Genomic DNA, 27,735 nt, shown 5'->3' with positions numbered 1-27,735 from the left:
GATCTCCTTACCCGGACACTTGTGTAAAATGTAATGCTAAAGAAGGGCTTATTTTTATGTCGAATTGTTTATAGGAGAAGCATACAGCTGACCGACATAATTATGGCGTACTAATTCAACAATACACAACCAGGCTATTTAAAATCCGTTGCTATAGCTACAAAAGTTTGAATTAATCAGGCTAATCTGATTAATTATAATCAGCTAAATATGTTAAAACAACCATGAAAATTAATATTTATTGTTTGTGCAAATTGTAGCCATTTATATAAAGAAACAAAAGAGAGTAAAAGTAAAAAAAAAAAAAATACAGAGATATTACAATATTTAAAAATATGCACAAGAAACTGATATATAAAGAAACGTATATTAAGATTGGTTAAGATGGTATAAAATCAAACTAAGCTTGATTGGATTTTTTTATTCTGCCCAAGATCATAATTAATCTAAATAAAGTAAGCATAAAAATTGATAATTGGGTTAATAAAACGAAAACGAGTTGCTGGTTAACATACATAATTTGGTTTCCACTGTGATAATTATAAAACTTGAAATGTAGTGAGTACTGTATGTTTGCTGATTTGTTAGTTAAAATAAGAATATTCAAGGTTAATAGATACGTTACGTGACTCTCCGTAGATCTGCAGTTTCTATAACCCTTTGGTTGGAAAGATCTGGGTTAGCATTCCATCTATGATGCAAGGAATCTTTATTAGGGCCTTCATTTAAAGGTGATGAGTTAGCCAGTCTCGTACGAGGCGGAGGATTTTCTGTGGGAAATTCAGGTTTTTCTTTCCTGAAAAGAGGCCAACACTGACCACGTGAACACACAAATCTACAGAAGCCATAAAATACTTATCCATAGAGGGACAGAGCAGAGAATGGCAAGCCGGCTGCATTAAAGTGCTTAAAACCTCTTAATTTGGGGACTCCACCTGTCTAAGGACGATCGATAATTGGATGGATGGATGCGCTACTTTAGTGTAATGTCCCTCATATCTTAATGTTCTTAATTTTCAGATTCACACACACACACACATATACATATGATATTGGCAGTTTATAGTTCAAAATAGCATGACGCAAGTTGTTTTTGGAAAGCCAATTTGCCAATTTATGCCAAGAGAAGGAACGAAATCGTGCCAATATACTTTCGAAAAGCACTCTTCTACGCATCACAGAAGGTAATCACTTTTTCTTTCTTTCTTTCTTTTTTTTTTTTTTTGAATGCTAAAATGCATGCAACAACGACTTAAACAACACTCATGTTTAAATTTTTTATGTCTTTTAACTAATCACAACAACCTGAAACTAATTGCGATCATGGAAGTATTTTGTCTCCGGGTGCTCTGATTTTTTCTCTTCAAAAGGACACAAAAATCTTTGAACACATTTTAGAATTAAGTCTATTTCGATGCATAATACCAATCGGGTAATTTGTTAATTTGTGAGTTAGTATTAGTAACCGCCCTAAATGGACTAATATCTGAAAACAACAACAACAACAACAACAATAATAATAATAATAGTAATAATAATAATAATAATAATAATAATAATGTGTCTTTATCTGCTTATCATTTGATCTCATGAGATCAAATGATAAGCAGCTATTCTTCACCTTCAACCCATAGTTCCACAACTAAAGCGAGGCACTCGCTCCGAACGCAACAAAATTAAGAGTGCAACAATTTTTAACAAAATGCAATGAAAATAAAAAAAAATATGTTTTTGTTATTGTATGTGTTAATGTGTTATCTATGTAAAATCCAAATAAAAATTAAAATCTCCAAATAAAAATTTAAAAACTACGAGATACTGGGGGAAATTTCTGTAATTATGGAAAGTAGGAAGTTATGTGCGAAAGAGCTGTGATCATAATATAGCAAGAAGCATCCCGTACGTAATAGCAAAATTTCTGAGTAATGTGTGTCTTTCTGAGATTTCGAACCACTTATTGCAAATGAGAGATAGCAACAGAGGAGACACCTGACAGCAAAGTCATTAGCAGCACGCTAACAGCACGAGATACTTTATTAGCTGAAGTTGCCCTTGCAAGCTAACTGGCACAACGACTCGAAGTACGGACAAGCACTTTCCATCACACGAACAAAACGTGGTTACGCCTGCTGCTGTCAGACAGGACAAAATGTCATATCCCTACAATGACACTCCGCTCACATCACGGCAATACCTCCACCGACATGCCTTTTGCAGCCTCTGACGTCTCCAATTAAAGGGGATTTCTGTTGTCCATTAGCCAGCTAGAAGCAGGAGACTCTTAACTCGGTCTTCGCAGACCATCTGCCAGTAGCAGGACGTGATTTCATTGTCGCCTCGCTACGACCAAGTGACACTCTTTCGCTCTTCAACAACCTACTCGCTGTGTACGAGAATGAGCTCTGTTTCTCTGCTACACTTCGAAGTATAACGAGTCAATTACTTACATTAAGAAGCTGCCACTTCTTTGGAAGGGGAGAATGCCACTAAGACACGCGCGCACGCACACACACACACACATACTAAAAGAATACCCTCTCACCTTTGAGATTCGTCTCCGACAGATGTGTCTTCGAAGGAAGTATACTTTCTTTTTTTTTTTAGCTTCTTACTTTTCTAGAGGAAGGCAAGAAGTAGTCTAAAGTATTTTTGTTGCTCTGGGGCCGCTTTATTAAATACGCATGTGAAAATACAGATAATGGGTTCTGAAGGAAAAACTTCTCACAACATAGTAGCACAAAGAAGAAGAAACTAATATCTTTGAAAGACAATGTAAAAAAGATTTTAACAACAGGGAATATTATCCACCCTTCAAAATTAATAAGTGTTTGCATATGGTGACTGTGCAAGCACAAATACTAAAATGGTTTCTGCTTAATTCAGACACATTTGCCTTTTTGAATATCTCAAGATAATCGATTGTTTTTCACAACTTTGTTGCTGCTAAGAATTTTACTCATTTAAAAATAAAACGAAGTCATTTTGTGAAACAGACTATTTTGATTTACTCAGATGTTAGGTCTGTTTGAAATTAACAACGTAGCAACTATACCAGGAGGAGCACATGTTCATCGGCTAACTGGTCTATAACGAGACCAAGTAGAGGAAGGCCGAGGATCCTCATAGATCAGTCGTTGGGTGGCAGAGTTTAATATGTTTCTGCTCATTCAGCACAATATCTTCAATAAATATTACTTATTATTATTCAGTTGTGTGCGTTGAAGGTCTAGATCCTATGTAGTATAATAAATATTGATAACTGTCTTTTAAAGTTATCAATATTTCATTTATGACGTACTTTATACGTATTTTGTTTCTGAACATAGGAACAATTAGAGTTATGGGCAGATAGTCGAACTGATCAGCTACATGTTTCGAATGTTCAGGAACAAATGGATGAAGTACGTCATAAATGAAAGATTGAGAACTTTAAAAGACAGTTATTAATATTTATTATACTACATAGGATCGAGACCTTCAGCGCGCTTAACACGATGCAGACAATTAAAATGTGCCAGCAATACGACTCTATTACTTGAGAACCGCAACTTTCTTTACAGTAATAATACTTATCATATTTATAAATCTTTAGATGAATATTATGTTACCCAAACATCAAAATTAATAAACATAAATCATTATACTGCATGCTGGTTGAAATAATAGGATTCAAAAATTTTATTCGTTTTTCTAATGGCGCCAATTTCCCTAATTCATTCGCGAATTCCACGAACTATTGAACAGAGATCCTTTCGCTACACATTGAGCGAAGAAGCAGTTTTCAGGTCTGCATGAATAAGACTTAATTATGATGGCTGCATGGCGCTTCCAATCTTAAAAGACATCCAACAGGTAAAAGAACGATGGCAATGAAAATATTTTCTTTCGTATACTGCCCCGTGAATTCGCAGATGTGATTAGTCGAGACGAAAGGAATTTCACCCTTTCGTAATTGCGTTACATTTTCGCTCGTGTGGCCTTTGCTTTCTTGACTTCGTTTTTGCTTGAAAAGTTAAGTGAACTCGCTTGGTGTGTGAAAGTTTGCCACCCTCTCGTAATGAGCCGACATTAGTATAAAATGAAGGTCAACAACCGAAGTATATCTCTAGGCCGAATATGAAGGTCACCCCGTACTCGCTAGGAGCGTCATTTGCTCTTAGGTGCATAACCTCTTGACTCTAAAGAAGCGTCACACCAAGTTGATAGACAGCTAGGAATTATTTATGTATACGTTGCACCCAGCAGCGTTTTTGCTGAAGATTTAAACGAAGTGATTGGGAATCCTACCAACGTGAGATGGATAATAGTGGAGAGCGTGACTGGCTTTGAATAAAGTTCGGTCAACTGTGTCACATCGCTGGATTCCTGAGGTCCATAAAAACTGATCAAATACTCTTCCTTCTCTTATCCCTATGAAATACTTTTCCTTCCTACTAAAGAAGACGCAAGTTAACAACGTATAACATTGTTACTGAAATAACAAGAAAATAATCGGTTTCATAGAAAGGATAATTACTTCACCCAGCGAGATTCTGAACCAGCCATAGTCTTCAGTTTAAAACAACTAAGAAGCTGAGGTCATATACCTTACTATAGAGACCAGACATGGAATTTTTTAAGCCACTTCAGATCCCCAATAGAGGGATGGTGGTTAGATGCAATGAAATTCATCTTCTACCTTTTTGTCACTTTATCCAATTTGAGAATTAATTTGTTTCCTAAAATGAACGTACGCATTTATCATAAAATGTTTAAGTAAGTAATTTTTGCTATAAGAAATTAAACTCTTATAACAAGCAATATTGAAGAGTTAATTCCTATTGAAGTTATGCTCGTAAGCAAATTTCTTTATACGGTACAAGGGAGAGACGAATTGGCGAGATGAAAATTGAATACAATGTTTCCAATGTAAGGGAAAAATGCATTTTGCTTCTCTTTCTTTATGATTTTTATTTTATTTACTGTAATTTTCTTTATTATTTCGCTTCCTTTATTTCATTAAAAATTCTCATAGCGTAATAACTTCAGGGCACAGCTAGCTTATAAAGAATGCAATACGCTAAACCGTTGTCTTAAGAGACTAGTTGAACCACTTAAGTTGCAGTGCGTGAATCAAAATTTATTCAAATGTGGAATTCTACTGTAACACCGATTTAAAAGGAAGTAAAATTATGGTAAGCTAGTAAATCCTCTACGTGTACTGACAACAGATGAAAGCACGAGAGGGACTGAAGACTGGTCCGATGCCCTAAACGTTTTAATAATGTTAATAAGAATTTTGGGCAGTATTTCATATCATCAGGCTGCTTGTAATTGAAAAACATCCTCATTGATTGCTGTTTCCCCTAGTGTATTATAGTTAATTTTGGCATTTACCCTCATACTCAAAGCAATCATGCTTCACGTATGAGGGGAAATGTATACTGTCTCTCTCGGCTTAGTTCAGCTTCGATTGAACTTTTAAGAGGGTTTCAAAGGGAGCTTCCATAATATCAAGATGATGATTCCATGAGCTTTGCTTTGCTGGCCGACTGCTTCTTGTACGTTGGATGTCAACCTTCAGGCTTTTTCTAGTTTTAAGTTCATTGCACTTTCATTTTCCGGATCCCTTTTTATCAGCTCGAAATCCCGGTCCCTGCTTTCACTATCCCCCTCCTCAATTCATTCTTATCATCAGTCTTGAGTTCAAAGTCTATTTTTGAGTAATTTAAATACAGATCCAACAGATCACACACAACTATTACTAAGCACTAGCGTGCTTTTTTTGTGAGATTAAAATTGTACAGATACATGAGAGTGTGTCTGTACAATTTGTAGGTTCAGAGATCTGTTTCCTTTATTCATTTGTTAATATATTACAAATCCGCATGCTGCACTAAAGAGATTTGAAAACTCAAGTCGATAATGCGTTGCAGAGACCCTCAGAAGAAAAGAAAAAAAAAACTATATTGCTTAGTCTCAATGTATACATTTAGTGCTTGACTAGCAAGTGTTTCCGGCAACCTTCAAAGAGTGCTCCTTGTAGATATCACATTTTATAAACATTCCTAACCTAGTAATTTACACTCCTATCCTTTGATGTTTAAAAATTCCTCTGCAAACACTTTTTTTTTGTTCTGTTCACTGAGGAAGAATGTGAGGTGTACTCTTTCACATACGTTGAGAGATGGTCGGAGTACAAGAGCAGAAATGTCTATTTGCACTAACAAGGATATACCATGAAACTAAAGTATCCCATAAATGCCTGCATATTCTTGCTTACTACTTACTTTTATTCATAAGCACTTCCTCTTTGCCTTGTATATAAACATTAAAGAGGCAAGGAGTGGGGGAGTATCATGATTCAGGGTCATCATTAATGTTATATAAAAGGGAGAGTAAAACGATAAACAGTGAATTGGTTTTCATCAACTCTTCACACTGGAAGAGTTCGCAAGGTCAAGAATATTATATCGTACCTTTTATAGCTTTACGGGGTAGTCAATCTCAACACGTCTTCTCCGAACGTCCGATGTATCCCATCGGAGAGCGCGAAAAGAGTGATGAGCATCCACACATATTACATGCGAGGTCAACTGAAAACCCCGACCGTCAGCGAGTATCTAATTACTCAGTGTGCTCAGGATAACAGACGGCTGGCAGGAAGTCGCCGCTGTGGACCGTGTAATAACATCTAAGACAACCACCCACATGCAAAATAAAGTAGACTGCTGAGGGAACGGAAATTCGCTCCCAGAAACTGTGTGTGTGTGTGTTATACACTAGCGAGCAAAAATATCCAAGATTTGAAAAATCAAGTTTTTTTAGTTTGTGTAAACAACTAAAAAAATTATAATCATATTTAATAAATATTTAATATCATCTAGTAGATGATAAAATTACCTTAAATATTTCGTTTTAAGCAGACGTGCAAATTTAATTTAACATTTTTCGCAACATAATACGTGTATAAATTAGATGAACATAGAGAGAGAGAGAGAGATAACACAATAAAAATCTGTTAATATCAGTACATCGATTCCCACCATCTAATCTCATTTATCAGCGCTTCTAATTCTTATCAATAGTAATTCCAATCTTGTTATTACGGTATCAATATGTGCTAGTCATTCTTCACTACACTGCTGACGTACGTATACGATTTTTTAAATCTTTTATATTTTATAGTTCATTTACTATACTAATTACCTAAATAAAGCAGATTAACCCAGACGATGCTAATGTGTTTCTGGAAATGGGCTTAATGCGATTGGAAAAAAGGATTATATTTCAGCTCAAATAATCTACTAAGTTTTTTGATGAAATAACCTGCACGAGATCAGAAAAGTACTTGCTTGTTCATATCACGTGTTATGTATTGGAAAATTAACCATGAAAGCCCCGTCGATGAAGGAGATGCAGTTGCTGACGGTATGTCTTCAGCAAGTGCTGCATATTCTTCAACAGCGGCTGCTTCTTTTTTTTTTTCTGTCCTGGGTTGAAGGTCTACTGTTTTGTTAATAGAGAATTTCGTCGAACAGATGGGATTTTTTCTTATTTACGCATTTGTTACGCGCAAAACCATTAAAAATTCGTCAGTATCTTCATCATCAAAACTATCCGGAAAACAATTAACCGCCGAAATAGATGCTTATTTCATGATTCACCATGAAATTCAACACGAATGATGTCGCTCTCTTTCGTTTTCAGTGGAGTAATCTGGTTACTGTTAAAATTGGTAGTTGGATAGATTCTAAATAACAGCCATAGCGGAACTTAATTATCACTATTTGCTTAAAAGAAGGGGGGGGGGAGGTGCACACAATGTTTATTTTCCTTGTTTGGTCTGGAAGGAGATGCAGCAATCTAATACAGCAGCAGCGTCCAATCTTTAAGAGAACGAGGAGTCAAACTGCAAGGGAAAAATAATCAGAAGCCGATTTTCAGATGAACAGGAAACCGTAATTTATATTCAAAACATGGGGATGGGTTGTGGCCAAAGAAAACTAGCAATAAAATATATACATATTTAAAAAATTCTTCGATTCTTTAAAAAGTTTTAGTAAATAAATTACTACTATTATATGAGAAGAAATCCAGATATCTGTAGAATGTTTTTAAATCGGAATTCCAAAGATACTCTGCTAATTTTCAATAAAAATGAAGGATTTGTAGGATTTGTTTATTTCCATATAAAACTGTGTGCAAATGTATAATCTACGATGCGACAGAAATTAGATGGTTGGACTTTCATATAAATACCTGGAAATCGTTACGTGCTTAAACCTCCACTATAATGATAATATAAAATCAGAACTAAGGTGTCGAAATATTTGAAAATGTTCCCCTTTAATTTAAGAAAACCAATTTACTCATTATTATTTTTTTTAAAAAATTATATTTTAGAATTTGGTTTAAAATTATCTTTAATCACTCTATTTTCCATTCTTCATTGATCGCACTCTCTCTGCAACTCCAGAAAACTTATAAAATCTCAAAGTCCACCTTGTCTGAATACTGAGTGCCAACAAATCGAGGGAAACACTTTTTTTTTTTTATCCGGTCCTTTATGTGAATTCTTTCAAGGAGTTGTATGCAGTGTTCTTATTACTTCAGGGTATGATTGTGCTCAATCAACTGGAAAGTAAGTAAAACTAAGCCGCTATAATCTGTTCATTTTATTTTTGCATAAAACAATACCCGAGATTACCTCAAGCTGTATAGCATATGGTATTGTACTGATAGCATCCAGTTTATAGATACGTGTATACTGAAGGATTACTTTGACTGATACAACACTATTCGAGTGTAGTATAAATATATAGGCTTAAAAGTTAAATCCTCAGTCGAGTATATCAAGATTGGTTTTTATCAGAAGTTCTGGAATAGTTCATATGTACACTTCTTGGAAAGAAGTCAACGGGCATCATAATGTCAGGAACAAACAGCCATGGCACCCACATTAATAAGTGTAAGACCTCCTTTCGCTGCGATAACTGCAGAAACCATACGGGACATACTTTCCACAAGCGTACGATAGCGATCAATAGGCATGTAATGATATCCTAGACTGGAAGGGGTCATGTGATGGTCAGGGGATGACCATCACATGACCTCACCCATCCCCCAGATGTGTAATAGGGTTGAGATCAAAGCTCTGCTTTGTTCAGAATGTTCAGATATCTCTCAGACTACTTCAATGTTCGTGGCATCACAAGCAGAGGTCAAACAAGGGAAAACAGGACCATACCATCACATTGCAACTCCGAATTTAATAGTTGGGGTTACACTCTGGTAGTTGACTGGGTATCCGCCACACTCGTCCATCTGCTCGTTAGAGGATGTAGCTTGATTCGTCGATTCATAACACGGCTTTCAAGCTCCACGTCCTACTGTACACGCTCTTTGTACCACTGAAGACGATGCTGCATGTTGGTTCGGGCAATGTGGGCTTGCATATTGTGGTACTATCATGGAAACCGATGTTGTGAGCCTCGGTTCTAAATGTTTTTGTGTAGATTAGAGTTCTAGTCGATGCTCGGAACTCCGCATTCAACGTGTTGACTGACGAATGGCGGTTTTTACATTTTATCCTTCGTTGCACCCTACCCGTCACGTTCGGTGAGTCGTCCACTGCTGGTAATACTTGCAGTTGATTCCCTGCGCTTGCATCTCAGTATGTGTCACAGATTCTTGACCTGGAATGGCCCAATCTGTCAAAAATTTACGAACAGATAGGCCTTCAACATGGCCTCTTTCAAAATCAGTGAGTTTCAATCTGGTAGTCATTTTCCCCAGCCACCGACTTAGAGCATCACATTCCTCCAATTTATAACGGCTACAAACACGCGACTCGTTAAACGGCACGATGTACCTTTCCCATGGAGGTGTTCACTGATTCTTCTTCCAAGCAGCGTATTTCAGAAATCTAATATTCACGGAAGATTTAACTCACGTGTTTCTTTACTGTATTCTATTAAGCAACCCTCAGATATGTTAATACATCAGACAAACAGGTAACTTAAATCATGCATTTAAGCAAAATTTGTAACCCTGTAATTATCATATTTAACGAAATATAACCAATGTTATAAATGCCAAGCTCTTTTTTTTTTGTCATGGATGTAATATAAAAATACCAACTTATTTCTAGGTATGCTAGAGGTCCTCTAGTGAATTTATTTAGTTTTTTTTAATGAAATTTATGAAGGATAATCCCTCATAATGAAGTTCATCAAAATCTGGTAAATTATTTAGTTTCTAATGCTTGCAAAATTTCATCAAGATCTGTCGCATGGTTTAACTTCCAATACTCAGCAGACGGAGAATACAATAGTTTATACATGAAAGATTTTTCATACTTCGTACAGAATGCTAATGTGTGAAATATTTGTGTTTAAAAATAATATCGGATGTTATTTTTATAAGCAGTATTTCATCAGGTAAAAAAGTTCACCTCTTCTCTTTTTCAGACTACACAATTAGGCAACTAAATCATAATTATAAACTTGCCACAAAACCACAACTACTAAGCCGATCTCTTAACTTGAATTCTTAAGAACAGAGAAGAAAAATAGAAGAAAAACAGAAAAAGCAAGGAAGATATGACCAATACATAAAGACATATTTTTAGATTAGCGAGCAGGAACAAGACAGATAAACAAACACAAAAAACCCTCCTTGAAGGATCTTGAGTCTAATAAAAACGGTAGAACCGGAGAGAAAGACAAATGAAAGTAGTTAAGATAGCTTGGCGGAATAAAGATAACAGAGACGTGAGGCACGAGACAAATAGGATGATTAAATAGGTACGGAGACTCTCGCTAACGAAACAGGAGTTGTGAGATTTTCTGTTTGCCGAAGTAGAATTCTTTTTAGGTAATAAATATCAGAAAGGGATGTTCTATTTATGAATAGCGAAAAGACAACATCAGCATGAAATGTTACCTTAACGAGAGCTTTAAATGATACATACACAATCGTAGGTGTGTACAATTAGATGGGTATGGTCAAGTTGAGCTATTTTAGATAAGTGAAAAAAAATCCAGGTTGCAAGGGATTCGTTGTGAGTTGCTTAGTATAAAAGACCGAGTGTAAATCCATCCCCCCACAACACATGCCAGGAATTGTCTGTGATTTTTTAAACAGGCTGAAATATCTGGTTCTCCTATGAATGCAACTGGTTTTTCTCCTCAGAACTCTGGTTTTCTTGGTTCCGCTGAAGAGATAAATTAATTGAAGAACACACCTAATTGACAGACATCGCAAGCGATCCCACCTCGTTGGGAATTAATAATTCTGATAAAAGTGCACTTTGCAGGATGCAGCCATAAGAATAAATAAAACTGCAAAGGAAATACGGTTATTTTATTACTAAAGATAGAGAATAACGACAGATATGTGTTGTGTCTATGTTGCAAGTTCTTTAAGAACTGGAGGTATATTTGGATGGTGAAACACCTGATTTCTCTGTAGAAATTCTCCTGTAGCTTTCTCCTGATGTTCACATAAAAAAAATTCCAACTTTCTTTGTACATCGAAATGAGAGGCCTTTTAAGGAATAAAGCCAAAAACTACCATTTCGAATAAAAAGCAGCTTATAACTATTTAATATGAAACCTTGCCTGTGTCTTGAATCACTGAGGCTGTTGAAATTTTTTTTCTGCATTCTCATTTACCAGCTGTATTATTCATATTCAGTTGGCCCGAGAGAATCGAGTGAATAAGGCGTATTATTAGTCATTTGGGATGGTCCCGGATGACTAATAGCAGTCTGAAATGAAGTAATCACTTCAGAATATCCTCCTATGCGACTAACTGAAAGTGATGTTTAAATAAATAACGACACTGAGGAAAGATTCTTGCAAATTAACCAAAAAATGAACTTCAGCAAAGATAATTTTCTTTACTTTTTTAAAAAATGTTCCGTTTCAAGCGTGTGTGTGTGCGTGTTTAACTCTCTTATCCAACTCTACTGCATAGATTGGAGAGAAGGCCCTCTTGGTAGTATCTGTCCATTTATTTCTTGGAAGCAAACAACTTTCCGAGGATGGTGTACGAATATGTCACTAAGGGTGTTTTTGTTAGACATGCGCCATGACTTATGTAAACATTCAGTTGGATGATAACTATGTGCGATATATGCAGAAGTCAAGCTTGTGTGCGTGTGTGTCAAACGAATGAGGCGTCTATAGCTAAAGTTTCTATTTATTACAGGGATTATATTTCAAAACAACTTCATGAAGACATTGTAAAAATGTCAGAAACTGAACTGCTTACTACTAAATATAGCAACAATCGAGTTAATGTGAATGACCAACTGGACTTTTTTTTTCTACTAATTTTGTTATTCAGTTGTTCTTTAATAAGAATAAAATTGAGAAATGTCCTTGTATCCTAGAATAAATATCCATCTGATAATGCCAGGGAAGGTCGATGAACTTATTTTACGTTGGCTTTGTTGCACTTATTATAAGTTACTTACGTTAATAGGCTCGATTTCAGAAGCGTGGTTGTGTATTCGTGGATTGAAGGTCTGCCTCGTGCAAGGGCACACCTCAATGGCTTTTATATCAGAACTGATCTCTATCGACTGTTTTCTTGAAAGCGACTAAGTAACCTAGAAAAAGTCATGCTCGATTCTGTACACTGGAATCGTGTCACACGCATCTGTTAAGATTTTTTTTCTTTATAGAGATTTCAGTAAGCAAATAAAACTTCATTTGGAAATAGGTGAGCGTTATTTTGCATGTAAGTTTACTGCATATCTTGAAGATCAGTGCTCTCTCTCTCTCTCTCTCTCTCTCTCTCTCTCTCTCTCTCTCTCGTGAGATATACTACTCATTTGTTCATTCATTCATTCATTCACTGCTGTGCTATTTTCTACTAGGATAAAAACTAAAACTGCATCTCAAATATTAGTTTCGACTGAAGACAAAAATCTGTTAAAACTAAATGAGTAATTTTAAAATAAATTTTCTTACTTATTTTTTTTTAATCTTACGCTAAAACTAAATTTATGCTAAAACTGAAAGTTTTAGCATAAATTATTGTAGCAAGTTTTTCTTTTTAATTGAAGTATATCCTCGATACAATTTTGGAGATGTCATAGCAAGGCCTAACGATGCTTTTATTAACAGATTCAACACTGTTAGTAAAATGGAACAAAGAGTAACGATGTATTTTTTTTTTAATTTAAAAAACATTGGATATCAGTTTCATTTCTATTGACGTGCATATTTATTACCAAACGACAATTTGAAAGAAGAAACTTCCGTGTATAATTTCTACACAGAGTTCACCACAATTTATTTTAAATTTACCGAAGAACTAGCAGGTCAATTTAAATTATTATTATTTTTATTTGAGAGTACTTTATCTAATACTATATAATAGTGAAGACAGCTGCATGTACATAGATTATCTGCTTATTTAGCCAAAAATCCAGACCAGAATATTTAGCAACATTATTTCATACTTCGAAGATGTTTGGTCGAACTATGGCGACCAAATCCTGTCTTCTGCCTACAACTTTAATTACTGTCAAGCTAAGCACTAAAATTCAAACTCAGCCGTAATGTGCAGCTTTTGCGCATTTCAGGTTTTTATAACTTCTGCGTCTTGTTCTCTATCTTGACTTCATCTCCATGCTTTCGTTCTGGATTAGAGTCCAGTTATATACTGACAAGACTACAATTTGTTTAGGAAATTTGTTTAAAATGCCGTTTTAATACATTTCAAACAGATATTATTTGTAACATACGTTACTCAAGTTGATTGATAATGAAACATGTTTCTGTCATTTAACTTTTTCCATCATTTACTCTTAATAATTCTATCATAAAGGGTGGTATTTTTTGCGTATACTCACAGTAATGTGCACAACATTAGTGTGAGTATACTAATGCTATCCTACATTCTACCGGATGTTGGTGAAAGTCTTTGGGTGGTGGATAAAATGGTCTTCTGCCTGAAAGCTTTAACAAATTTGATCTCTAGAGAGTGGTTCTAGGCTCTCTTAGACCACCCACGCGTACTAACGTACTATAGGTTTACAGCCTTTCGTGGGAGGGATTCGCATTAAAAATGACAGTTGGTTAACGTCACCCTTATCAACGAGCGGACGTAGGTTGCATCTAAATCTGGCGCCAAAGCGTTACTCGGTTCTGAGGGAAGTAAAGCTATGCTCCAGAGCCAACTCTGTTTTCTATTATTTTTCTTTGCATCCTCATCTCCCACCGACGCATATATTCTCATTCTCGAAAATTAGTCAGTGTCTGGCTTATTCCTAAATGGAGTATTCTTTACGTTAAGGGTATCTCAACGATTAAGCCTTTCTAAATAAGACTTCCATCACACGGGAGTATGTCTTCATTTTAAACGAATTACATTTGAAATTAGTTCTTAGCTTCTACACTACCATTTAGGAAGTGCGTTGACGAATGGGCTCCATGTTCTGAAAATGTCATTACAAATGGTATATAAGACGCACTTTTCTTTCCATATATCAATGAACAAATGACTAGGAACACACAAATTTTTGTTGTTGTATTGTAGGGTTCCCCCAATTTTCCTCATCCGTCCCTTAGGACCGGATGAGATTTCGCCCTCCAATGAGGGACTTCTAAGTATGTATTTTTGACTATAGATCCGTGTGTCGTTCACTTTGCATGAGAAAAAACCCTACCTCCGTATGAGACCGATTAACTCAACTTTAGTCGAAAGAGACCAGATAAAGGTTCCTCACGTCACTGACGGGAATCGAACCCAGGTCTTTCCAACCCAAGGACTTCGTCTATACCGAATGAGCTACGGAGGCTCTTGCAAATTTGTTTATAAGCTTCAAAGACTATGTTGTCATTTCTTTGCAATGCAGAAAAAAATGAGAACGTTTTTGAGAATGAGAGCCATTTTTGCTTCTTTGAATGTCAATTTTCATTCTGTTTTCTAGTCGGGAGAATAACCAGTAATTTTAATGTCATTCAGTTTAATTCCATCTTGTTTATCGAAAACAGCATTTACTTCGCCTGTGATTATATCTATATTTAAAAGCCAGATTTTCCTACACCGATCTTTGATTTATAATTCTGTGAACTAAAATAACCGTGAAAAAGTAACAATCCAGGAGATAAATCACTTGAGGGTTACGTGGGTACAAGTTTCTTCTTCTTCAAATACAAAAACTATTTAGAACAAGGATGATAATATCGGTTGAATGTCTTTTAAATATGCTAAATTTTTCTCTCAAAAGCTTGTTAATGACATTTGGAGGGGGGGGGGCAAGTTAACACATGATTAGGTTCAGATAGTCCGCATTTTCTGACGCACACTTTTGATTCTGTTATCATGCATAACTAGACACCCCTATCATTAGAAATCGGGATATCTTTTCGGTTCTTCGCTTGACATGATTTGCACACAAGTCGGAATATTACAATGACCCAAGAGATAAGCGTCGCTAGCTTCCTGCACCCTTACTGCCGAACTCTGGAAATGAAGAGAGTACAAAATCTTGGGAAATTTCCCGAATCAAGAGTTGAAAGAACAATTTTCTGATCAACAGTTATTTAAATTTTTATAACGATTAATTTCTTGATCTACAATGGTGAGGTTTCTTCATTGCGCCCGTGCAGAGACACTTTTATGAGCAGATTTTAGAGCAAACTGCTTTCAGAAACATTTCGTTAGAAATATCTGGAATTGAAGTAGGCGCACATTCATAAGTCATTGAGATGTAGGTTGGTTTCCAGGGATTTATTCCTTTGTCTTATTTCTTCCTACGAAAAATTACAAGAACACGAAAGTCGTCTTGCCACAAATCCTTCCAAGGTTTACTCTTTCCATATTTCTGTTTTATGTGAAGGAGTTGACAGTTTATCGATATTTCGATTCTATTCAATGAATCGTACGCAACTTCTAAATGGGATCACGAGAGTTTTAATAGCCGAACTTGTCCGCACCAAATTGATAAAACAGCTGACTGTGTTTCGCCCAACGGAATCATCATATCGTTGATGATGGAATTCTCCTCGATACACACGGGAAGTCACTCTTGCAACTGTTTTTAGTAATAGACCTGTTTTTTTCAGCGAGTTCAAACAGAGTCAAATGTGGCTTTTTGAGGACTATCAAGGATGCAAAATAATTCACTTCCTTTGTATTTTTCTTCTCAGTATATGCATGCAACCCACAAACACCCTCTTCAAAAATCACCAGAGTGAACAGAATGGAAGGAAAAAAGTTACGGAAAAACACCGGAAACTACCGTTGGTTCGAGTAGGTACAACCGTGAAATTTAATACCACTTTTGAGGTATCCGTAGCTAGCCTGACCTAGTAAGGTAGTTAAACGCTTCATTTCAGAGTACACCCATTAATCACTAGCTATGCAATTACATACTTGGATGCTTTAAGATCTTGAGATTTTACTTTGCGTCAGTAGCGAGCTTCAGCCTCAGTCTAATCTAAGCCTCTCTTATGTGAGCGATTCCTGGACATCGTTACAACAGTAACTCGGCACCAAAGACAACTGACGACACTAAAGTTGCAGAACTATAATTAGTGGATTTGGAGATGGATTCTGTTCCGCCAAAACACCTACGGAAGTTTCTCGTATATAAGATGGAAAAAAAAAAGAAAGAAAAAAAAAGTTTGTGAGATAAACGATGTTCTTCAATGTGTAGGCTATCATGTTATTACTACGGTATATTAATCCCGACACCTTTGAATGGCAGGAAACGTGGAGATTGCGAGGGATAGATAATCGTCTTAAGAATATACATCTGATCTAGCAGGTGTGTCCGTAAGTTAGGCGACAAAGTTTCCAGCCAACGTACACACGCACATATACAACGACTTTATTAGTAACAGAACACTGGTGAATAAGTACTCATACGATGATTACAGGGTTTTTGTTCCCACGAAACAGTCGAGATGAGCATACACGCAATTAACAAATAATTCACTGGCTTCAGCCTTACTTGCTGTGGTCATAATTTAACCAATCCAGCTTCTGGATAGGTGACTGGATGGAAGACGAGAAATGTTCTGATGGATTCAGATATAAATTGATCCTTGATTTCTAAATAGCGAGGACTGTAAAATTTTCTCCCCTTCCTAACAGAGATTAAAAATTAAGTTTTAATAATAATTTCTATCTTTTCTTTTAATATTTGTTTTGATTTGTTTGTCAGGCAGGCCATTGGTGGTAGATGCCGTTGGTGTAGTTGCGGTCAGTTGGTGGATTGACTGGTTGAGACAGAGTCTGTAGAGCAGGTGCCCTCCCTCGATGAGTCTTTGGACTCCCTGGAGATGTCAAATAATAATAATAATTTAGGGACTCGGAATTATAGAGATGGAACAACATTTTTCGGACCGATTGTTTTGTAATTGTTTTGTTCATCCCTCACCATTATTTCCAGTTCCTAAAAAAGAACAAGAACGATTCTTTTCGAATATTTTTTATCGTATCCATGTTTGTTAATATGATTTTCTTGTTATACCCCTTTTTCTTACAAGAAATAACTCTTCAGTTAGAAAAGGGCAAAATGCGTTGGAGAGAATGCGAGGAAAAAATCGTGACATGGAGAGAGAGAGAGAGAGAGAGAGAGAAAAGCCTCGTGTTTATCGAGCATTAGTATCGTGGGCAGGCTAAGGCTTTATATAATCTGGAGACTCTAAAATCATTCCCATTCTAAAATCAGCATGAAACTTTTTCAAGCCACTTCCAACTTCGAATAATCAGAGCGATATAATACTTTATCTGCCGCCTGATGAGATTAACTAACATCCATACCCACAATGGGAACCCAATATCCATTGAAAACAGCGGAATTATTGTCCACTCGGTTAGTCAGGAATGGCTATATATGACTGAGAACTTGTTGGGTCCAGATCTAGAATTTCTAATAAAAGTTGCACTTGTTCTTGAGAATAATCACTTCTCAAAAACAAGCCATTATAATATCAAGGATAACGTGTCACACTGAGGGGCACAAAACCGAAAGTGGGCCCTCAAAATGACGTTGTTATTTCAGTGATACAAGCGTGCTTTGTATCATACGTTTATTATAAGATCCGTTAACTGGTTGAAATTACAGAACAGGTAACTTAGGTCATTAGACATATATTCCAAATGTTAAATGCGCATAATTCACCGACCTCCGTCTATTTTGAGGAAGTCAAAATCCTTGGTCCTCCTTCTCATCACCTAACTAACCTTCAGGTGAAAGAATCTCTAAATAGATCTATTTTTGGATAGCAAATTGTTTATTGGTAGAAGGAGGCAGCATCAACTTTGGCTATCTTGAAATCACCAACTCGAAACTTACATTTCCATGTAACATACAGTCTCTCTTAAAGATTCATTATTTGCAATTTGCTGAAAATTTCACACATACCGAATATTAGATATGAATTTGTGCAATGTTTTCTTCTAACTGTGAAAATTGGTGGTCTTCCTAAGTTTGTTCTTCGCATCCCGGAATAATTTTATTGAGTTTTCGTCATGTGCTTTTAAGAATCTTAATTGCAGCTTTTTTTTGGTGCATCTGTTTATACTATGGCTGAGTGCTGGCATAGAATAAGCGAAGCATAAAAATACATAGTACTTATACTGTTTAATCTAACTCGCCACTAAGTATACTATCATTCTCTCGATGTTTTCCATTCTAAAATTATATAAAAGCATCAGCTAAAAACATTTCTTTGATAAAATTTCTGATTTCTTAGATAAAACTGTGAATTCACTAATAGTTTCTGATGTAGTGGTGAGTTAAGCTTACTGTGATTCCCAAAACATATACCGGAACAGCTGGAAATAATACAGAATTTCCCAAATTAACTTAATAGATATTTGAACTGAAATGCTAACACTAATAAGACGAGATAAAAGAAAGAAATACAACAGGAATATTTGCATACGAGAACAGAAGTGTTGCTCGTTCTGACCAAACAAAGATATTTCAACAAATAACTTACATATTCAATGATTTTCTAGAAAAGTCAAATGCTAATGCTCCGAGTTACAGATCCTCGTTCGGCCAATGTTTAGAACGACTTGAGTGTAAGTTAGGGAACCTGCGAACTATACGTAGGACAATCTCGGGCAACTCGCAGCAAAGGTGGTAAAGTTCTGATCGCTATTCTTGGTATTTTCCATAATGTAAACACATTTCCTAGGAAATGCATGCTGTTATTACATTATGGTGGGAGGACACTACCCAGACCGGTTTCAGCCTTTTGAATAAGTAAAGCCGTCTCTAAAAATTCGGACGATCCCGAGGCCACTCAATTGTGGGCGAAAGACCGTCCATCTCAGCGTTGAATCCACTCAGTGATGGCCTTCCACCGACCACCACCACCAAGCAGAACCGCTCATATTCCGAAGAAAAGCATTCAACGACAAAACCCCTCACCGGTAATGGCTGCAATTCATTCAGCCTATTTTATTAGATATAATTCGTCAAACTTTCATTGTACGTTATTCATATTTCTCTTCAAGATATTCTTGAAGAGAAATATGAATCATCGGATACACTGTCATTACTCATTTTCATACGACCCAAGAATATCTTGATGAATCAACGAATATCTTCTTGTTCGTTATAGCATTGATAACCCAGACCGTTAGAAGATTTAAGTCTTTTAGGTGAAAGTTTGCCCTGCTGAAACACAATACTTTTTATTGCTCCATTATTTGGTTGCCAAGAAAGTGCGTTTATAAGTATATTCCATTACATTTTAGGTATAAAGAAATCAAAATAATATAATGGCTTTGTTTCGTTAATTTCTAAGCTTTTTTTTTATATCGTGATAATTTGTTTTTCTTCCCTGTTTCAGCTTGCGTTTGTTCTTAAACTATCGCAAGCTTTTTTCTTTAATTTTCAGTTCGGTGGTTGAGACTCACATTTTAACATCAACATTTTTATGACTAGTTAAATATGTTCGTTCTAACAGCCTTTTCCATACACTGAAGGAAACTGTTTGGTATTTCTTGTAACCAAGAAATACTATTACAGAAGTATTAAATATTTTGCTGAGGCCTCTATATTATTCTGCTTTGGTTTTTTTCTTTTGTTCTCAAAGATAAATGTATTTTTAAAAAGCAGTTTAAAGAAACCCTCTTCATTGATGACGTCATTCCCAATGTCTCAATAGTGTGGCCCTTAACCCAGATTTTTTCTTCTCTAAGTATGAGAGTCTCGAGCTTCAGGTCATTAGCGGTTGCTTACGTAATACGAAATCTACTTTTTTTTTTTTTTTGGCAGCATTGTAATTTCAAAAAAAGATTCGCTTCAAGCAATGTGTAAGAGTCACGTCGACCACACCTTTCAATGCAAAGTTACGCAATCCATCACGCAAACCAGCTCTGGAGAGCGATTTGCTTAGGTTGCTGTTAATTAATGTTGTGTGAAATGTGATTAAGCACGTAAGAAAGGCGAAGGTTATTCTGGCACTAATAACAATTGTGCTTTAAGTCTAAATGCGATTTAATGGGTCGCGACTTGTACAAATGCATGGATGAGCTCTTTATAACAATTATATTCAAGTAGATAAGAAGTTTCATCCAACTTTTGACTGCAATCTCATAAAAATATCTCATATATAGTAGGAGGTTGGCTGACATTTAGTAGCGGTTACTTTATTGATACTTTGTATTTTTAATTAGTGTTATTGCTGTTACAGCCGGTACAGTATTGCTCGAATTTTAGAAATCATTTACCTTTTGCATTAACTGGGGTAGAGTATATTCATGACTGGAAAACAGTTACATACTTCAATGCACCAAAATTGACCTAGAGGTGAAAATTGAAGTTACAAAAAATAAATATCTGTTACTTATCTGAATTTTAAAACATTCTGTGATTCTCAATTAAAACAACGATGAAACTATCATGGCCAATTCTGCTATTTCTGTATTACGGCCAATCTTCTACTTGGTTCACCATTTTATATATGAAATGTTCTTTAATGAGATTTTTTTAGATGAAGTAGATAAAATAATCGACGAATAACCCATCGAAATCTGATAAACTATGTGATTTCTAGGTGTCTTGAGAATTTTTCTTTATCCCCCCCCCCCCCCACACACACACATACTACTTACAGTCCCGCATTCTATTTTGATCCGATTATGCAGAAACGGCAGTTAGGCAGTAAGCGACCTAAGATCCTTCCAAATTTGATCTACATCGGACAAACAATGTCTCGGAGGAGGAGAAGGAAAAACAGGATGTTTTCTGGGGGGGGGGGTCACTTCTGTTTTTATTATACTTAAGGATTTAAATATGGTTAGTTGTATTTTCTATTAATTATTCCCATAGAATAAAAGTGGCTGACAGACAATATTCAATTTTGAATCGGAGTTACAGCAGATTGAATTTTGGGCTTAATTAATTAATTACTTTTTGTTATGTAATCAGAGACTCGCTTTTAATTTTAAGTAACTTAAAATTACGAGTCACTGCATGACTCATGATTTTATTACTTCGAAACCTGATAAAGAACAAGAACCGAATACTACTATCCACATTTTGAACACTTATTGTTCAAATTACCAATGCTCGAGGTATAATTTCTTTCGCAAACCAGTCTCCTTTTTTTAATACTATTCCTTAATCTGCTAAATGTAATAAACTTCATTATTCCTTTCCAGTTCAATCCATCCATAGTACTCGCTTACTCTGCACTTCACAACTTTTTCTGTATGGGATCACGAATATCATTTGTACGCGCATGTGTGTTAGACAACAACGTCTATCTTGTATCACTTTTACAGTGCCACTTACACACACACACACACACTTAGCTCGATGACAACTGCATTTTAGAATCAAAAACTCAACACATTCTCAAATTTTATCTGGTTATCTCTTACCATTTAGGAAATTAGAGGTGAAGGATTTTGACCACTTAGTTAAGATATATATATCCAGTATTAAAATACATCTTGTCTTTTCTTAAGCTTTTCACGAACCATTGAGGTTCTTGGCTGTGGAGTTCACAACCGCGACCGTCTCGAGGTTAAGGTGGTTGGCCCTGTGCCTCCTGGTGTGTCCTATGTCTGTAGTTGCGTGTGTTCACGGGGCCGGTTTGCCTGTTCTGGGGGGAACAAAAACCCGAGTTTCTCCCGAGGAGGGTGAAAAAAAAAACTACCTCCGTAGGAGGCTTTTTCACCCTCCGTACGAAAGAGACCACATAAAGGTTCCTCACGTCTTGCACAGGAATCGAACCCAGATCTTTCTGGCTAAAGGGCTTCGTCTATGCCGACTGAGCTACGGAGGCTCCAAACCGTATACATCAGAATTTTAAAATTAAGAACCGTTCTGAGTTTTTAAATATTTGTTTTGAAACGATTATTTTAATGATTACTTCAGAAACTGCTGGTGTTAAAATGGACACAAGAGCGTTTCCACTTCACTGAGACGGTTAAGGATTCAGCTGGTTTACTATTATGACTTTTTTTTTTTTTTACTCCCTCCTGATGGGATCCCCCAACATGACAAATTGGAATAATCGAGAGACTCATCGAACCAAATCCGTTCTTAGTTTTGATTGTTGAGTTCACGAAGCACTCATGCTTGAATAGGTAGAGGAATATTTGTAAGTTCACAGTCGTCTTAATGTTTGCACAGTTCTATGACTGGGTCTAAACGATGAAGGCAGTTATCATTATCACAACCACGTTCTAAATGACCCGGATAAAAACAAACAAACCAGCTATTTTGGGATGTTAAAGAATTCTAAAAATGCTGAACAGTTTAATCTCCCGAAAGCAAAGTCTAATTCAAGTAAAATCTTTTATATTTTGTGTAATTTAACAAAAATGTGAACTAAGGAAGATAAAGAAGGAGAAATAGTTCTTATGTTTGGCAAAGCTCGTGTGCGATCCAGCACCTACTAGAAGAACGTTTTGTAACATAGATTAATTGGCTATTTTTCAAAAGAAATTATTTGTTTTTATTCTCTTCCGCAGCTTTTAGGGAAACTTCAGGGTGTCTATCGCTATGCCACAGAACAATGTGTTGGTAATACCGAAAGTTAACATTTCCATTTCATCTTAACGATGTAATATTTCGGAACAATAACGTATTGAGTGGTGAGCCCGTGATAATGAAGGTGGTAATTTTCTGAATAAGTTCCCTATTCAATGGTTGCATAATCAAAATCCATCCTATAAAAATCATGAATGATCGCAGTTAAAGTGGGTGTGGTTGAACGGCCCAAGCAGCTCATGTTGTGAGGCCAATGATATCTGTAAAAACTGCGTGTGTTCTTCTGGCCGGTTTGCCTGTTTTGATGGATGAAAACAGCCGAGTTTCCTGAAGGGGGGGGGACCTTGACATCAACGTATGAGATCAGCTAATCATCTTCAGATGAGATTCGAATCTAAGATAATCCCAGTAAATATGTCCTTAATCGCATTCCCTCCACTCTATCACTTCCAGTGATCTTAACTTTCAATGACTCATTAAAACACCTTTTATTGATGTAAAAGAGTCAATGAAGAAAGATTATCGTTACCCTTTGATAAATGAAAGCTATTGTCAGTAATACATTAGTTGGCTCATTACAGTTCCGTTCGAAAAGATCGTCAGTTTGGTGTCTTCTTTTTTTTTTTTTTTTTAAATTTCAGTGGCGCCGAGTGTCTCGCTAATTGAGGTTGGCTCTCCAAATTAAACCGAATCGATACGAATGCAAGTATATTAAGATACTTTTTTAAAGTATTTCTCAAACTATACAATTTACTAATTTCTAATTAGTAAATTGTCGAAATTAAAATATATTAAATTAAAAAAACTGTGTTTCTGAAAAAACTAGCCAGAATAGCACATGGATATAAAATTATGCTTCTCACCATGTTTGTTATTGAAGTAAATTATGCATAAAATATGGAATATGAGAAAGCATCGTATAAAAATAGTGTGCAGGTCTCGTTTGTCCATTTAAAAAAGCGATAATGCAGGCAGGGTTCTGCCCGTGATGCGAGGTGAAAAGGATTATAGCGAAGGTTTCTTTTGCTGGGACATTTGTGAAAGTGAAGTCATGTCTAAGCTTATTCTTCATGGTTATTTACGTGTTTATTAATTTCTCTACCAAGGCCATCGAGTTTGTGACGCTTTACCATCTACACTACACTGCAAAAATATAGACATATTATAGTTTCATAAACTGCAACGGCTCGCTTTTAGCCACAATTGCAGATGCTGCCACCTGAATAGACTTTTCAGCGACAAAAACATTCGTATTTTAACTCATTTTATCACTATAATGACAGTTAATATTGCATGAAGTTCGACATGCTGATTTTATCCTTAGTGTTTTATGCTGGTTTGTCTAACGTTTGCACTTCAATTGTCTCAAACTAGATCGCCCTTGCAGAAGGATATGTATTACCGGTTATCTTAACAGAGTCCTTTTAGTAGCCGCAGAACGTGCTTTAAAAGTGAATAATCTGCTTTCACATTTAGAGCACGAAGATCCCATTTCAAAAGGGATCGCCTTTTGAAATGGGATCCCTTTTGAAATCGGTATACACCGTTTTCCTGGCAGCCGCTACACCTTAACATGTTCATCTGACTTGGAAACTGGTTATCGTAATTAGTCATTCCTTCCAGGTCATTAACTGTCTAATCACGACTTACTCTGCGCCACACAATACTCCAGCTCAACTTTTCAGGGAAGCCAAGGATCGCAATGTTCTGCCACAAACTATTTCAACTGTTCTGGTTTAAGAGAACAGAAGAGAATCCACTGGTGCATCGCAGGAAGAAACGCACAGAGTTTTTTTTAGCATTCTCCTCTCTCTCCCTTTCCGTCAGCTTACGTGGTCTACTTTATTTTTCCTCGAGAGTCTTCCACCACAACATTTTCTTCTTTTAATGGCGTCGTCTAAAGAGTCAATCTAGAAACTCATATTGTACTACAATCTATGAAACCACTCGATGGTTAATATGTGAAAATGCTTTGCTGTTACTTCTAACTCCCCCATTTCCATCAGCGTATGGCTACTTATGTCCATCATCTTGCCTTTATACTTATATCACGCGGTTTGTTACTGGTATATGAGGATAAAAAAGGGGGTTGTATACGAACCTCATTTATTTTTTCAACATAATGTGTATATGTCGCTCGTAAATATGAACTTCTCAAGTAAAACTTATTTTAACATGTATGTTGCAAAATTAATTCTGTTATCCAAAAAAACTAATATTTTTGTAATATTTATGTAAAAACATTTAATTCACACGAATCTCTTTATTTTCTTTCTTTCTTTTTTCTTTTCATCAGATCGACTATTCGCTAACAAAATTAAGAAAAAAATAATTTCAGGTAAACGAATAATTTAATTAATATTTATAATAAATAATGCTTTACTATAGTAATGAGTTATATATAACACGAATTACTATAGTAACACGTTACAGCTCAGTAGACAAGAATAGCTTGTGTAGCACTAGCACTGAATTGAGCTGTTTTAAACAGGCACTGGGAGAACGGATCCTATAATTTAATCTTTTCTCTAAATTACATGTATGAATCCATTTTGAGGGTGAAAACCTGAGTCCATGATAACGAGGCATTAGCAGCCCTACCCGAGATCTCTCATCAACTAGTTCACATTAGAACATGCATCTTCGTGTTCCCTTTCTCCAGCCACTAAAGTAGTTTGAACTAATGCCTTGAGGCAGATCAAGTCGTTACTAGCTGTTTCGGGAATTACTGTTGTTTAGAATAAAGTGATGTGTACTCATTACAGGACGTAACCGTCAGTCGCTGCATTCGCTTTATAAATCTTTTTAGGTATAACATCTCAGAATCTCTAAATGCAGTGTATCAAAAAAGAACTGATTTAAGAAAATTCGTTAAAAATCCAATTTTACTAAATCGAAGATTTCAATGCTTACCCTGAACAAGGCTTTTAACGGAGTTATCTTTCTCTGATATTTCTTGATGTATCTATAAAAAAAAAAAAAAAGAAATGGAGCATGACATGTGAGTAATCTTACGTGAAAATCATAAACAATAAGGCAAAATCGTTCATCACAACAAAAATAAGTTTAAAATCTCATTTTATTGTAAATATAAAATTTTAAATATTGACTGATGTAGAAAATTACAAATGACATGCTAAAATATCAGTAATGTACGATTGTGATGGATTTTCGTTTGCCAGAGTGGAGGAAACTGTCTTTTGTTCGTAACTTGCATGTGTTCGACCAGAGTTATCTGTTTCCGGGAGAAAAATCCAAATTTTCTGTTTGAAAACCCCTACAACCCATTCTTAATCTTTCTATAATCATCTTTCTGTAATCGATCAGTTTTTTTTTTTCTTTTGTTGTTGAAGTATTAGAGAGAAGTAGAACTCTAGTTGATCGTTGAACTAATTAGAGAAGAAAGGAGAGTTGTGGAGTGGGGTTCCCCTCCCTCGATGAGTTTTTGGACCCTTAGAGGTGTCACGTAAATAATAAATAAATAAATAAATAAATAAATAATATTTACTCCAGAGTGAGATATGGGAAACCAAGAAAATTCCAGCATGATCGCCGAGTTCCATAAAATTAACAAAGGGAACTTCTGTCTTAGGTCCTCTCGTTTATTCTTTTAGTCGAATTTTCCATAGTTTCATTTATCTCGTTATTATCGCAGGAATTCGGAGTTCATCACAGAACAATAATTGAACCATCAAGCTATGGGTCTGCAAGTGCACGTATGAGTTGAGATTAAACATTTCTAATACTGGTTTAAAATTTAAGATGCAGAAACATTAGTCAATTGATATTACACTACTGATGTGTGTGTGTGGGGGGGGGGAGTTTTGAGGTAAGCTGATAAATATCTGAAGAAATCCGAAAGTGTTTTGTAATTTCACTCTGCGCATGGATTGCGAATTCTGACATATTGAAACTCTTCTCCCAAATGGCAATGCGGTATGAAAAGCATTTATAAGTTTATTCCAAGCTCGGATTGCCAAATCCAAGAGCACTGTAAATTCCTCTGGAAATGAAAACTAGAAAAAAAATGCTTTGGTTTTGTAATACGAAATTGGACATACGCACCGTATCTCGATACTGTCACATAACCACGGTCACAAGCGCAGATATAATGATGTGCAATATTGCTATTAAAAGCCCACTTTCTAAAAAATAAAAAAAATCCAAAGAACACTTTCATCGAAATTCGAATTCATGCCATTTTTGGGGGATTTTCAAGTTTACTGCACGATAACGTACCGTGTTCAGATCTCGATTACAACTGAAAGCGCCATCAGTGGTCGGAGGGAAATCCCCAGGTATATGATTATTATTTCGGGCTGCTCCAGGGAGTCCTTAGACTCATCGAGGGAAGCCCTAAACTCCATGTCCACACAACTATACGATTACATTCTCACAGTATCTATCATACCTTGCCTTGAACTCGCTCACTGTCATAGCACCCACAACTGACTCTGGCAGCTTATTCCACTCATTTACCACTCTAGAAGTAAAGAACCCAGCTCTAACACCCCTGCTAAGCACACTCTTGCCCAGTTTCCATAGGTGTCCCCTAGTTCTCCCACCACCAGTCCTGATCTCAAAATCCTCTGAATTAATCTTATAGAATCCTTTTAGCAATTTGAATGTCTCAATCATATCTCCCCTTTTCCGCCTATCAACTAGTTTCTGCAACCCACAAATCTTCAACCTGTTCTCATATGGTTCATTCCATAGTCCTGCTATCATCTTAGTCACTCGCCTCTGGATCCTTTCCACCTCCT

General features: G+C 36.0%; 1 protein-coding gene across 2 annotated transcripts in view; it reads right to left on the bottom strand.

The window, feature by feature from the left end:
• LOC150108763 (protein O-linked-mannose beta-1,2-N-acetylglucosaminyltransferase 1-like) overlaps positions 1 to 27,735 on the bottom strand; it is a 603,478-nt gene that overhangs the window by 396,140 nt on the left and 179,603 nt on the right. For both annotated transcript variants that reach the window (XM_090416229.1, XM_090416227.1), the window contains exon 2: positions 25,886 to 25,937. The gene's annotated coding sequence lies outside the window, so the exon portion shown is untranslated. The remainder of the gene's footprint in view (positions 1 to 25,885; positions 25,938 to 27,735) is intronic.

Source organism: Typopeltis vanoorti, chromosome 3 (genome assembly GCF_054136105.1).
Source record: "Typopeltis vanoorti isolate ZY-2024b chromosome 3, IOZ_Tvanoo_1.0, whole genome shotgun sequence".
In the NCBI taxonomy this organism is placed as follows: domain Eukaryota; kingdom Metazoa; phylum Arthropoda; class Arachnida; order Uropygi; family Thelyphonidae; genus Typopeltis; species Typopeltis vanoorti.
This window is presented reverse-complemented; position numbering and strand designations above follow the sequence as displayed.